We start from the raw sequence: 15,000 nt of genomic DNA on the forward strand, positions 1-15,000 counted from the left end.
GCCATTCCTGTATAATTACTTGAGCCCATAGTCCCAAAGGGGAGCCCCCTCTCATAAGGGTGTAATGGGGTCCTTTTTTTTTTTTCTTTGTTTTTTTTTATTTATTTGTCCGTCTATTTACTTACATGTTTTTTTATTTATGCATTTGCTTGTCTTTTTAATCATTTATTTTTTATTATTATTTAATTTTATTTTTGATGTTTCTCCATATCGTCTCATTTCCATTTTTTATTTGATTTTCCCTTTTCGTCTTTTTCCATCCCCCCCCCTCCCCCGCTCCTCTCTCTCTTCTCCCCCTCTCTCCCTCCCTCCCCTTCCCCCCTCCCCCTTTTCCCCCTCCCCCTCCTCCCTCTCTTTTTCCCTTCCCCCTCCCCCCCCCCTCCCCCTCCCCCTCTCCCTCTCCCTCTCCCTCTCCCTTTCTCCCTCCTCCTCTACCTCTTTCTCTCTCCCTCCTCTCCCTCTCCTTCTCCTTCCCCCTCCCCCTCTCCCCTCCCCCTCTCCCCTCCCCCTTTCCCCCTCTCCCCCCCTCCCCCCTTCTCCTTTCCAGACCCCAATTTTTACTTCATCGCAGCAAAGTGGCCCGGCCCTTTTGTCTCCGTTTCTCCTTTGAACCCAAATTGGTTTCTGACACCCGCCTCGCCCTCCCCTTTTCCCTCTTTCCTTCTGTTTTTGTAGTTTTTTTTTCTTCGTTTTCTCCTCCTTCTTCTTCTTCTTCTCCTTCTCCTTCTTCCCCCCTTCCCCTTCCCTTCTCCCCTTTCCCCTTTCCTTCTCCTTCCCCTTCTCCTTCCCCTTCTCCTTCTCCTTCCCTCCTCCTCCTCCTCCTCCTCCTCCTCCTCCTCCTCCCCCTTCCCCTCCCATTCCCCTCTATCCAAATATTTTTCTCTGCCCTTTTTTTTCTCTCTTTTTTTTTTCCCCTTACTCCTCCTCCCTCTTCCCCTCCCCCCTTAACCCCCCCCCCCCCATTCCTTTCACGCTCCTCCCGCCCTCCCAATTACTGTGACATTTGCTTTATTAATTGAATCGTGACGTGGCGACCGCTGGCTTGAAAGGAAAGCTCGGGGTTTGTTGGGGTTGGAGAGAGAGAGGGGAGAGGAAGAGAGGAGAGAGAGAGAGAAGAGAGAGAGAGGAAGAGGGGAGAGAGGGAAGGTGCGTGTGCTTTGGCCGTGCGTCTCATATGTGTGACTGTATTTTTTCTTAAAAAAAGTTGTGCACACTTGTAACGATTATATCATATATGTCCCCAGTGTTTTTACACTATTTTTTATTCCCTTTTAACCACAAACACAGCATACAGCGGGAAGAGAGACAGACAGGCAAACAAGCAGACTGACAGACAGACAGACAGACAGACAGACAGACAGACAGACAGACAGACAGACAGACAGACAGACAGACAGACAGACAGAAAATAATGAGAGGAGAGAAGAAAGTAAGAGTTAAAAGATAGACATATATATATATATATATATATATATATATATATATATATATATATATATATATATATATTATATATATGGATACACACACACCACACACCACACACACACACACACACACACACACACACACACACACACACACACACACACACACACTCAGTCAGTCAGTCAGTCAGTCAGTCAGCCAGTCAGTCAGTCAGACAGAAAAGAAAAAAAAAGCAAGGAGAAAGTGGGGGGGAGAGAAGCATAGACGGCGCCCGAGCGAGAGGGAGAGCCAGCGCCCCCGCCAGCTCCTCGGTGCGAGTCTCGACGCCTTTGTACTCTCGTAAGGAGGCAATGATCAGCCTCGACGGCCGCGCCCCTCGCTCCGATTCAGAAGACGGGGGGGCGAGAGGAGGGATGGGATAAGGGCAAGGGGGAGGGGGTGGTGGAGGAGGGTGGGAGAGGGGAGGAGAGGGGAGGCGGAGGGAGGGAAAGGGCGAAGGGGAGAGATAGGAAAAGGGAAGGAGGGTGTGAGAGGGGAGGGGGAGAGGAAGGAGAGGGGAGGGGGAGAGGAAAGGGCAAGGAGTGGGGTGGGAGAGGGGAAGAGGATGGGGAATGGGAGAGTGAGAGAGAGAGAGAGAGAGGGGACGAGCAAAAGGGAGGGAGAGGAAAGAGGAAGGGGGGTGGGAAAGGGAGAGAGAGAAGGAGGAGAAAGAGATGAGAGGGGAAGGGAAGAGGAATGGGAAGGGGAAAGAAGGGGGAAAGAAAAGGAAAAGGGGACAAGAGGAGAAAAGGAACCACTGGAAGAGGGAGAATAGAGAAGAGACGAGAAAAGAATGATAGAAAGGATGGAAAGGGAGGGAAAAGGAACGAGGGGAGGGGGCGTATATGGAAAAAAGGAAGGGGGGGAGGAGAGGCTGTGTGAAAGGTGTTTGTGTGTCGATGAGTGAGGGTGAGGGGAGTGGAGGTGCGTGTCTTTGTGCCTGTGTTTGTTCATGTGTCTGTGCTTGTACGAAAAACGCGAGCTACGTGTGTGTGTGTGTGTGTGTGTGTGTGTGTGTGTGTGTGTGTGTGTGTGTGTGTGTGTGTGTGTGTGTGTGTGTGTGTGTGTGTGTGTGTGCGGAGGCGAAGAGGAACTACGGGGAGAAAGGGATAGTAAAGCGTGACGTTTCGGAGTGAAAATGGACTTTGTTGGTTGGGTGAGAACTATGATGGTGGTTATGATATAGTTATCCTCATCGTCGTCATCGTCATCATCATCGTCATCATTATCATCATCATCATCATCATCGTTATCATTTTCATCATCATCATCATCATCATCATCATCATCATCATCATCATCGTTATCATCTTCATCATCATCATCATCATCATCATCATCATCATCATCATCATCATCATCATCATCATCATCATCATCATCATCATCATCATCATCAACAATAATGATAATAATGGTAATGATAATGATATTGATTATTATATTAATAATAGTAACATTAATAATGATAATGGTAAGAATGATGATATTAGTGATAATAATAATGGTAATAGCAACAATAATGATAGTAGTAATGATAACAATGATAATAGTGATAATGATAATGGTAATAATAATAATAATGAGTATAATAGTAATAATAATGATGATGATAATAATGATAATAACAATAACGTCATCAATAATAATAATAATAATAATAATAGTAATGATAATAATAATAATAATAATAATAATAATAATAATAATGATAATAACAGTAATGATGATATAATAGTAATGCCAGTAACAATAACAGACAGATGTACCGACGCGTTTACTTGTCAAAAGCCAAATAAGGGAGGACAGTTGTGTGCAAGTTGCTCGCTGGACAAGGGGTCAAGAGGTCGTGTAAAAGGAGGGAGGGAGGGAGGGAGGGGCGAGAGAGGGGGGAGGAAGATTAAGAAGGAAGGAGAGGGAGGGAAGGGATGGGGGAGGAGAGGGAGAGGGAAGGAGAGGGAGGAGAGATGGGGGAGGAAGATTAAGAAGGAGGGAGAGGAAGGGAAGAGGATAGAGGAGAGGGAGAGGAAGGGAAGAGGATGGAGGAGAGGGAGAGGGGAGGGAGGAATGAGGATGGAGGAGAGGGAGAGGGGAGGGAGGAATGGGGAAAATACTGGCCGGGGGTGGGAAGGAGGGGGAAAGGGGGGGGAGGAGGGAAGAGGAGGGAAGGGTGAGCAGGGACACTTAGAAGGAGGGTAAGAGGGGGGGGGGGGATGCGATGGTCAGAGATCTCAGCATCGTAGGGAGAGGTGGGGGGGGGGGGGTCGTACACCCTAACATCATGGTAGTTTTTCTTTAAGGTGGAGGGGATGGAGGAGGGGGGAGGGTAAGCTCGAATAAATTGCACAAGAATGTTGATGTGCAGGAAAGCTTCTCTCTCTCGCCCCCCCCCCTTCCCTCCGCAACCCTCTTCCCCTCTTCCCCCTCCCCTTCCCCCCCTCATCCCACCTCCCCTCTCCTTTTCCACCTCCTCCCTCTCCCCCCCCCCCTCATGATTATGTTGATCCTCGTTGCATGACCGAGTGACTGTGCAAGCCGCTTAGGAATCGTTGGGTTGCTTGTATTTGCTTATGTGTCTGTTTGCATGATTTGAGCGAGCGAGTGCTTGCTTGATTGATTGCGTGCGCGTGCTTGAGTGAGTGGGGTCTGTTTTGATTAAACTGTTGGATGTTTTGCTTGATTGAATGCGGGTTTTTTGGCCCTGTTTAAATTGTTATGTACCTTGCTTGCTTTTTTTTTGGGGGGGTTGATTGGTTGTTTCGTTGTTTTGCTGGTATGATTGATTTGTAGATTGGTTGGATGTCTGCTTGATTCCCTTTGTTGCTTTTTTTGTCCCTTGATTGTTTTGATAATTGTTTTTTTTGCTTTGCTGGGGAGGATTGATTGGTTTTTTTTCCTTGATGGGAGAATGCATGTCTGATTGCATTTTTGATTGATTGGGTGTCTTTTTGCCTGTTGGATTGAGTGTACGCATGTTTGCCTATCTGCTTCCCTCTGCAAAACTTTTGGACTGCCTTTTTTGGGGGTTTTTTTAAAAGGGAAAAATTGGGCTCAGCGGCGGGGGGTGGGGGGGAAGGGGGGAGGGTTGGGAAAAGGGGGGGGGGGAAGGGGGGGAAAGGGGGAAAGGGCCCGGGGTTAAGGGTGGGATTTTATCGGGAGGGGAGGGGGGGAAAGGATGGGAGTTTGAGAAAGGGGGGAAGGGAGAAAAAGGGAAAAGGGAAAGGAGATGACTGGGGGGGGAGGGAAGGGGGAGGGGGGTTAAAAGGGAAAGGGGAAAGAGGGGGGTTGGGGAAGGGGGGAAGGGGGGGGAGGGGAGAGTTTAGATTAAACCAAAGAGACCGCGAGACAACGAGACCCCGACACAGAGCCCGAGACAAAAATAAAAAAGACCCCCCCACCAGACCCGAAACAACGAATAACAAAACACCGACACAGACCCGAGACAACGGGGGACAGCCCCCGCCCCCCCCCAAGGGGGCCCGAAAAAGAGATAACGAGCCCCCCGACACAGGGCCCGAGGGAACGAACAACGGGAAACCCCCCCACAAGCCCAAACAAAGACAAAAAAGACGAGACCGCGAGGCCCCGAGTTGTGCCCAGACGAGGAGGATCCGAGACCAGGAAAGGGCACGGCAGGGGCTAAGCAGGGGCACGGCCGGCGACGTCGTGTGCGGGGCAGCAGCGTGTGGGCGGCGGGAACGAGGAAGCCCTGAGCAGGAGGGGGAGGGGAGGGGAGGGGAGGAGGAAAGCAGGAGGGGGGGGGGGGGAAGGGGGGGGAAGGGAGGGGAGGGTAGGAAGAGTAGGAGGCGCTATGTCCCCTTCCCCGGGCCTTAAACGGAGAGAGAAAAGGGGGGGGGGGAGGGAGGGGGGGAAGGGAAAAGAGAGAGGGGGAGAGAGTGGGAGAAGGGGGGAGAGGGGGGAGAGGGGGGAGAGAGAGGGAGAGGGAAGGGGAGGGAGGAGGGGGGAGAGAGAGAGAGGGGGAGAGAGAGAGAGAGGGAGGGGGGGGAGGGAGAGAGGAGAAGAGAGGGGGAGAAAAGGGGGAAGAGAGGGGAGGGGAAGGGGTAAGGGGGAAGAAGAGAAGAAAAGGGGGGGAAAAGGAAGGGGGAAGAGAGGGGGGAGAAGAGAGGGGAGGGGGAAGAGGAAGGGGTTTAAAAGGGGACAGAAGGGGAAAAAAGAAGGGGGGAAGGGAGAGAGAGAGAGGGGGGGGGGGGTGTGGGGGGTTGGGGATGGGAGGGGGGTTTTTATTGTTGTGGTTGGGTGGGGGTGGTGGGGGTGGGGGGGTTGTGTCGTTCATTTTTGGTTGTTTTGTGTGGTTTTGGGTGGTTGTTGGGTTTTTTGGGGTGGTGGGGTGGAGGGGGGGGGGGGGGGGGTGTTTTAGGTGGGGGGGGGGGGGGGGGGGTGGGGGGGGGGTAAAAGGGTGAAAAATGGCCAAGGGGGAAGGAGAGGGGGTTTCTGATTTTTTTTGGTTTTACTCGAAAGGGGAAAAAGGGGTTTAAGGGGAAAGGTAATGGGGTGGTTCGGTTGATGTGGGGGGTGTGTGTTGTGATGTTGGTTGGTTGTTGGGGGGTTTTGTTGGTGGTTTGGTGTTGGTGTGTTTTTGGGGTTGGTGGGTTTTTTGTTTGGGGTTTTTTTTGTTTTTTTTTTCCTGTTTGTTTTTTTGTTGTTGTTGTTTATGTTTTTTGGGGTTTTTGTGTTTTGGTTTTTTTTTTTTGGGGTTTTTTACCCGTTTTTTTACATTTACCTTTCCATTTTTTCCCTTCTTTACCCCCCCCCAATTTCCGGGGTTTGGGTGGGGGATTTTTTTCCCTTTTTTTGTGTTTTTTTTTTTTTTTTTTAGTTTTTTATTTTTTTTTTTTGTTTTTTTTTTTTTTTTTTTTTGTTTTTTTGATTTTTTTTTGGGTTTTTTTTTTTTTTTTTGGGCCCGTTCTTTCCCCCCCTTTTTTTTTTTCCCTTTTTCTTCCCCCTTTTTTCCCTTTCTTTTCCCCTTTTACCTCTTTTTCCTCTTTTTTTTTCCCCCTTTTTTTCTTTCCTTTTTCTCCCCCTTCCCCCCCCTCCCCCTTTTTCTCTATTTCCCTCCTCTCTCTCCCTCTTTTTTCTCCTCTCTCTTTTCTCTCCCCTCTCCCCCTCTTTTCCCCTCTCTCTCTCTCTCTCTCCCTCTCTTTTCCCTCTCTCTTCCCCCCTCCCTCTCCCCCCTCCCTTTTCCCCCCCCTCCCTCCCTCCCCCCCCCCCCCCCCCCCCCCCCTCCCTCCCCCCCCCCCCCCCTCCATCCCTCACCCCCCTCCCTTCCTCTCCCCCCTCCCTCTCCCTTCCTCCCCCTCCCCCCCTCCCCTCTCCCTTTCCCCCCCCTCTCCCTCCCTCCCCCCCTCCCCCCCTCCCTCCCTCCCTCCCCCCTCCTTTTTCCCCTTTCCTACGAGGTCATGGGGGACGCGATCGGGCCCTCGAATCCCTGTACGTGGGCATGGCCCCTAATGTCAAAAAGACGATTATTTCCCCGCACATCGTTCATTATTTCAATCCCAGAGTGGCCCAAAAGCAGTGTCGAGTGGCTGCGTTTTCATCGGCTTTGACAAACCCCCAGTTATATCTTCCCCTGTTTACGATTTATGGCGTTTTTTGTCTGAATTTCGTCTCTGTTTGTTATTGTTTACTTAGAGGGTAAACGGGGGTGGGGGAGGGTAGCGGTGGAAGAAGGGAGGGTAGCGGTGGAAGAAGGGAGGGTAGCGGTGGGGGAGGGTAGCGATGGAAGAAGGGAGGGTAGCGGTATTGGAGGAGAGCGGTAGTAGCGGGAATGGCAGCGCGTAGCTTCAGTAGCGGCGGTGACGATGGCGTGGCGGGGTGCCAGCGGCTAGTAGCGGTAACGGCGGCGGCGATGTTGCAAGCGCATTTCGGCGATAGCGGTAGCGGTGTTGGCGGCGTCCGATGGCGGCGGCCGCGGCTCGCAACTTCAAAAAAGTCTTTAGGCCCATTAGATTACCCGCGATGGCCCTGCCAATATCGGGAGCAAACGGCGGGCGGCAAACAGGCGGAGGAGCGGCGGGGCGGCGGCCGCGGCGTCGGAAATTGCGCGGATTCGTGGGCGGGGATAGGGGGGGGATGGTGGGGTGGGAGTGGGGAGATGGTGGGGTAGGGGGTGGGGGTTGAGGGGGGGGATTTCGCGATGTTGACCTCTCGAATTTCGTTTGCGAAAGGGGGAAGGAGGGAGGAGGGGGAGAGAAAGGGCTTGGTGGATTCTTACTCTTTGTCTGTCTGTCTGTCTGTCGCATTCTCTCTCATTTCTTCCCTCTCACTCTCTCCCTCACTTCTTCTTTCCCCCTCGTTTGTCCTAAACCCCTACGTCCCACCAACCCCTTCCCCTCCCCTTTCTCCCCCCCTTCCTCTTTCCCCCCAATCTCCCTGTTCCCTTCCCCATCTTCGCCCTCCTCCTCCCCTCTCCTCCCCATCCCCTGTCCCCCTCTTCCCCTCTCCTCTTCCTTCACCCCCCCCCCCCTCCCCCCACCATGCGACTGCGTATACGACACACTTGGAGGGCGTAAAAAGGTCACTTGACTTGACCTGTCTGCCTGTCTGCCTGTCTGCCTGTCGCGTGCTTCAGATGCCTTATTTTCTCGTCTTTTTCCCTTTTTTTATTTGTGTTTTTTTTTTCGTCATTTTCTTTGTCTCTCCTTCGTTGTCAGAGCTTCCGCTTCCTGTTCGTTTCTCTGCTGGGTGTATATTTTTTTCGTTATTCCCCTCTTGGGTTTCTTTTTTTTTGTGCTGTCTCTCTTTCTCTTCTTCTTCTTCTTTTTCTTCTTCTTCTTCTTCTTCTTCTTCTTCTTCTTCTTCTTCTTCTTCTTCTTCTTCTTCTTCTTCTTTCTCCTCCCGCAACTGCGCCTCCTCCTCCTCTCCTTCCTTTCCCTTTTCTTCCCTCCCCTCCTTCTCCTCCTGTTCCTCTCTTCTTCCTCATCCTCTTTCCTCCTCTCATCTTCCCTCATCGCCTTCCATTCAAAATCCTCGTCGTCCTCCTCTTCCTCTTTCTTTCATTCATCCTCTCCTCCTCCTCTTCCTTCCCCTTCCATTCATCTTCCTCCTCCTCCTCCTCCTCCTCCTCCTCCTCCTCCTCCTCCTCCTCCTCGTCTTTCGCCCCTTTCATCCTCCTCCCTTCCTCCCTCCTTTTCCTCCTTCTCCTTCCTCCCTTCCTCCTCCTCCTCCTCCTCCTCCTCCTCCCTCCCTCATTCTCTTTCCTCCCCTTCCATTCCTCCTCCTCCTCCTCCTCCTCCTCCTCCTCCTCCTCCTCCCCTCCCTCCTTCTCTTTCCTCCCACTTCCATTCCTCCTCCTCCTCCTCCTCCTCCTCCTCCTCCTCTCCTCCTCCTCCCTCCCTCCCTCCTTCTCTTTCCTCCCCTTCCATTCATCCTCCTCCTCCTCCTCCTCCTCCTCCTCCTCCTCCATCAGCATAAAGCCACATTGTCCTCATAGCACGGAGTCCGGGTTGCGGGCGCGCGCTGTTTTGTATAGCAGTCACTGTACGATCTACAGTGCGGTATGGTGTCGCGCGACTGCAGTGCTCGTCGAGTGGTGTGGCGGGAAGGGGCGTGGTGTGGTGTGTGTGGTGTGGTGTGGCGTGGCGTGATGTGGTTGATGTGGCAAAGTGTGGTTTGATGTGATGTAGCGTGGTGTGGTGTGATTTAGCGAGGTGGCGTGATGTGGTTGATGTGGCAGGGTGTGGTATGATGTAATGTAGCGTGGCGTAGTGTGATTTGGCGGGATGTAGTGTGGCGTGGGTGTGGTGTGGCGTGACGTTGTGCGTATGGTGTGGCGTGGCGTGGTGTGGCGTGGGCGCCGGCATCTCGAACCCTTCCCTCGCCTCCCCCTCCCTCTTCTTTTCTGCTTGTCTTCCCTTTAATCTCCAGCGCCCTTTAAAAACCCACTGCGCCTCCCCTCTTCTTCCCCTCCCCCCCCCTTCCCCTTTCCCCCCTCTTTTCTGCTCCCTTTAACTCCTTCATCTCCCCGTCAATTCTTTTCTCTTTCGTTCGTCGTCGTCCTCCTCCTCCACCTTCTCCTCCTCCTCCTCCTCCTCCTCCTCCTCCTCCTCCTCCTCCTCCTCCTCCTCCTCCTCCTTTCCCCATATACCTCTTCCTCTCCCTGGTTCTTTCCCCCGTTCCTTTTTCCCATATTTATTTTCCTTTCCCGTATCCACCCACCTCTTTCTCCCCCCCCCCCCTCTTTTTCTTCCTCCCTATACCGTCTTCGTTTTCCTCCCAATCATTGCCTCATTCCTTCCCTCTTGCTTCTCTCCCTTTTTTCCCCTCCTCCTCCTCTCCTCTTTCCCCTCAGTCCTCTCTTCCCCCTCCTCCTTCCCCTCCTCTCTCCTCCCTTCCTACCTCCTCCCTCCCTTCCTCTTACTCTCCTCTCCTCCTCCTTCCTCATTCCCTTCCCTTTACCCTCCTCCTCCTCCCTCCTCCCTTCCTCTTACCCTCTTTCCTCCTCCTCCCTCCTCCTCCTCCCTCCTCCCTTCCTCTTACCCTCTTTCCTCCTCCTCCCTCCTCCTCCTCCCTCCCTCCCTTCCATTCCCTCCTCCCTCCTCCCTCCTCCTCCTTTCCCCTCTTTCCCCTCTCCTTCATCAGCGTGAGTGCTGTGTTTGCTCGATTGCGGGCTCCGGCTGGGTCCGCGGCGAAAGGGGTGCTGCTGTCACTTGCTTTCATGCTGTCGAATAATTAAAGTCTTGTTTTTTTTTGGCTCTGTTTATTTGTTTGTGTATTTGTTTTGTTTGTTTGTGTATTTGGTTTGTTTGTTTGAGTATTTGGTTTGTTTGTTTGTGTATTTGGTTTGTTTGTTTGTGTATTTGGTTTGTTTGTTTGAGTATTTGGTTTGTTTGTTTGAGTATTTGGTTTGTTTGTTTGAGTATTTGGTTTGTTTGTTTGTGTATTTGTTTTGTTTGTGTATTTGGTTTGTTTGTTTGGATGTGTTTATGTATTTGTTGGTTTGGCTGTATTTGTTTATGTATTTGTTTATTTTTGTGTGTGTTTGGTTATGTATTTGTTTGGCTATGTGTTTATGTGTTTACTTGTTTAATTGTTTATGTTTTTTTTTTTGGTAATTTCATTTTCTCCTTTCTTACTACAGGTGAGTAACCGAGCCGGAAGGTAGATGAGCTGAGTAGAACGACCCGGTAGACAGGTAAGGAGGCAAACAAGTAGATGGGTGAGTGGTAGATGTGGAGCCAAATAGACAATTGAAGAGGCGTCTAAGCAAGCGAGTGGGTAGATTATCCGGGCAGGCGAGTGGGTAGATTTGAAGGGATGCGAGTGGGTAGATTATCCGGCAGGCGAGTGGGTAGATTATCCGGGCAGATGAGTGGGTAGGTGAGAGAGAGAGAGAGAGAGAGAGAGAGAGAGAGAGAGAGAGAGAGAGAGAGAGAGAGAGAGAGAGAGAGAGAGAGAATGAGAGAGAGTAGAGTTAGTTATCAAGGCAGGCGAGTGGGTAGATATCCAGGTAGACGAGTGGGTAGACAGTGAACAAATGACCAGGTAGACGAGTGGGTAGACTAAACGAGTGAACAGATGACCAGGTAGACAGGACACAGGCAGGGCCAGACAGCCCGCCAGCCCTGAAGGACTCGACCCAGCCAGGGTGGTGTCGCGGCGAAGGTGGTAGAGGTAGAGGTAGATCAGGGTAGAGTTTTGGTCCTTGCGGGTGACCCGGTAACTCTTAAAGGCATGCGTGTGTGTGTGTGTGTGTGTGTGTGTGTGTGTGTGTGTGTGTGTGTGTGTGTGTGTGTGTGTGTGTGTGTGTGTGTGTGTTTGTGTGTGTGTGTGTGTTTAGGGCAAGGAGGAGGGAGGGAGGGAGAGAGGATGGGGATGGGAGGGAGGGAGGATGGGGATAGGAAGGAAGGAAGGAAGGAAGGAAGGATGGGAAGGAGGGAGGGAGAGAGAGAGGGTAGGAGGGAGGGAGAATGGGAGGGGGGATGGGGACAAGAGAAAGAGGTAAAGAGAAGAGGGAGGGAGGGAGGGAGAGAAGGGAGGGAAAAAAGGTAGAACGGAGAGAAAAGAGGGAGTAAGGGATGGAGGGAAGAAAGGAAGGTGGGATGGAGTGGAAGAAGGGAGAGAGGGAGAGAGAGAAAAAAGGATGGTAGGATGGAGAGGAAGGAGGGAGGAAGGGAGGGAGGGTAGGACGGAGAGGGAGGAGGGAGGGAGGGATTGGACCATGACCGTAGGAGGGACGGGGCCGAAGAGGAGAGAGCGAAGGAAGGAGGCAGGAAGGAGGACGGATGGGGGAGGGGGAGAGTGGGAAGCAGGTAGGAGGGAGTGAGGGAGGGAAGCAGGAGGGAGGGAGGGAGGGAGGGAGATTTGGCGTGGCCGGGATCGAGAGGTCGTGGCCGCGGAACTGCTAGGATCTGCTGCTACCTGCCTGCTTCCTGCTGCCTTTGCCGCGCCGCCCGACCGAGGCTGTCGGTTGCTGTCTCCGCCGTTGAGGGGGTGGGGGGGCTCTGAGGCTTCCTTGTGGGAGGCTGGGGGGGTTGTGTGTGTGTGTGTGTGTGTGTGTGTGTGTGTGTGTGTGTGTGTGTGTGTGTGTGTGTGTGTGTGTGTGTGTGTATGTGTATGTGTGTATGTGTGCGCACATTTGTGTGTGTGTGTATATATATATATATATATATATATATATATATATATATATATATATATATATATATATATATATATAAAATGTACGTATATACATACATTCTACATACATACATGAGTATGTAAACACGTACACACCACCATAGAAAGGGAAGAGCCGGAGCGACGTCGCCCCCCCTTCGCAGACAAAGGTTCCCCTCGAAAGCAACAGACAAATAAAAAGGTCATAAATCAACACGAAGGTCAAACCCGAGCAGAAAAGGGAGCAAGGTGGTATTGTATGGAGAGGGGGGGAGAGGGGGAGGAGAGGGAAGAGGGAGAGAGGGGGGGAGAGGGTTGAGAGATGGAGAGACATAGACAGACAGAACCAGCCACAGACAAACAGACAGACACAGAACCAGCCACAGACAGACAGACAGACAGAACTAGACACAGACAGACAGCCAGCCAAACAGACAGACAGACAGAAAGAGCTATGAATAAAGGTCAGCTCGATAAATCCCGGAGGCGGATCGACAGGCGGCCTACGCGAGCTCGTTCTGATTAAGGTCAGGTATGGAGACGAAGGTCAGCCGAGGAGAGAATAATTTATTGTCGGTCGGTGGGCCTCGGTAATGTATTGCTGGAGTGGGTTTTTTGTTGTTGTATTTGTGTGTAAGGTATTCGCATCGTTTTTTTTTTGTATGGTGTATTTTTGGTTTTGTTTGTTGGTGGTGTTTTTTGTTTTTTTTTTGCCTTTCTTTGTGTGTGTGTGTGTGTGTGTGTGTTTGTTTTCGTTTGTGTTTGTGTGTGTGGGTGTGGGTGTGTCTGATTGCATTCCAAAGGCAGTGCAGTGTGATCGTTTTATTTCGATAATTTATACTGTACTCTCTCTCTCTCTCTCTCTCTCTCTCTCTCTCTCTCTCTCTCTCTCTCTCTCTCTCTCTCTCTCTCTCTCCTCCCTCCCTCCCTCCCTCCCTCCCTCTCTCTCTCTCTCTCTCTCTCTCTCTCTCTCTCTTTCTCTCTTGTTTTCTCCTCGCCCTCTCCCAGTGTCAACCTTTCCCTCTCCCCTCTTTCTTCCTGTCCTCTGTCTGTTTCCTCTCTCATTGTCCCCTTTCTTTCGCCCTCTCCCTGTGTCCTCTTTTCTCTTTCCCCTCTCCCTGCCCTCACAATTTCCTGTCCCTTTTTCTCCTCTTCCCGTCCTCTCCCTCTCCCCTTTCCCCTCCCTCTCCCTCTCCCCTCTTCCCCCATCCCCCCTAAACCGCCATGACAGCGGTCGGTCATGACATGTCCCTTGCCATGGTAGAGAGGGAGAGAGGGGAAAGGAGGGGAGAAAGGAAAAAGGATTTTGTTGATTTCAGATTTTTTTTTTTTGGGGGGGGGGATGGGCGAGAGGTGAAGAAGACGGGGAATAATAGGAAGAAGGAGAGGAAGAAAGAAAGAAAGGACTACAGAAAGAAAATAAATGCATGGAAAAGCGAAAGAGAAAGAAAGAAAGAAAGAGAGAGAAAGAGAAAAAAAATATAGAAAGGAAGAATGAAAATAAAGAAAAGAAAGGAGAGAGATAACGCGAAAGAAGATGAGGTCGGGCCTCTGTTATCTCACGAGGGTAATAAGAGCTGCAGTTATCTCGTCTCGCTCTCGTAAATACATAACCGATCTTTCACCCTTGGAGGAGAGTCATCGAGGTGATGGAGGGAGGGAGGGAGAAGGAGAGGGAGTAGGAGGAGAAAGGAGAGAGGGGAGGGAGGGAGAAGGAAGGAGAGAGGGGAGGGAGGGAGAAGGAGAGGGAGTAGGAGGAGGAAGGAGAGAGGGGAGGGAGGGAGAAGGAAGGAGAGAGGGGAGGGAGGGAGGGAGGGAGGAGTGAGGTGGAGAGGGAGGGAGGGAGGAGTGAGGTGGAGAGGGAGGGAGGACGAGTGAGATAGGTAGGAAAGGTAGAGGGGGAGAAAGAGAAAGACGGACGGACAGACAGACAGACAGACAGACAGACAGAGAAAGAAGGGAGGAAGAGGAAGAAGGAAAGACAAAAGGTCATTCCCCTGGTTTCTCCCCTCCCCCATCCCTTCCACTTCCCGTCCCCCCACGACCTATTAGGGCAAAACAAGCAAGCAAGCAAGCAAGCAGGGAAGCAAGGGAGCCCGAGGTAACAGCATTCCAAGCAAGCAACTGGGAAAGGTCACGATCTCTGGGGTCACTTTTGTCTTATTCTCTCGGTGGAGGGAAGGTCACGAAGAGGTTGTGTGTGGGGGGGGGGATATGCAGCGAAGCAGGTGGGGTTGGAAGGAAGGAGGAGAGGAAGACGGAGAAGGAGAAGAATGGAATGAAGATTGCACTGTAGCATTACGGGCCTCGATCTGGGGATGTAGTGTGAGGAGGAGAGACGGACGGATGCAGTGCCAGAAAGCAGAGGGCCAAGGAAGGGCATCTCATTATAATATACAGTAAGCGGGCACTATAAGTAACATCCCAAAGGTCAAGAGGACACTATAAAATACAGTACATGATTAAGGAGGGGACACGGGGGACTATTTACACACGCGCGTGCGCGGAGAGAAAGGGAGAGAAAAGAGGAAAGGAGAGAAGCGGAAAAAGAAAAGGAAAAGGAAAGAGAAAAGGGAAGGAGGAGGGTGAGGAGAGAAGCGGAAAAGGAAAAGGAAAGAGAAAAGGGAAGGAGAAGGGGGGGGTGGGAGGAGAAGGAAAAGGAATATGGAAAGGAAAAGCGAAGGAGAGAAAGAGAAATGGAAGAAGAATGAAAAAGAGTGCGAAGGAGATGTTAAAGGGACAGGAGACGAGAGCGCGCGGGCCTCGAGGCCGGCAGATCCGCACAGCGCTGTAAACCCCGGCCATAAATACGCTCGGCGATCATATCGGCGACAGTAACCGCGCGGGAGTCTCGTCGATCGAGGGCTATCGGTCCCGGAGCCGCCTTTATTGTGAAAATATTTATTTGCCTTT

The 15,000-nt window shown here is 51.5% G+C and overlaps 1 protein-coding gene across 2 annotated transcripts in view; it reads left to right on the plus strand.

Moving 5' to 3' along the window:
- Positions 1–15,000, plus strand: part of LOC119580086 (probable serine/threonine-protein kinase dyrk2) — an 83,576-nt gene that overhangs the window by 14,326 nt on the left and 54,250 nt on the right. For both annotated transcript variants that reach the window (XM_037927997.1, XM_037927996.1), the window contains exon 2: positions 14,616–14,622. The gene's annotated coding sequence lies outside the window, so the exon portion shown is untranslated. The remainder of the gene's footprint in view (positions 1–14,615; positions 14,623–15,000) is intronic.

This window comes from Penaeus monodon, chromosome 13, assembly GCF_015228065.2.
Source record: "Penaeus monodon isolate SGIC_2016 chromosome 13, NSTDA_Pmon_1, whole genome shotgun sequence".
NCBI classification, from domain to species: domain Eukaryota; kingdom Metazoa; phylum Arthropoda; class Malacostraca; order Decapoda; family Penaeidae; genus Penaeus; species Penaeus monodon.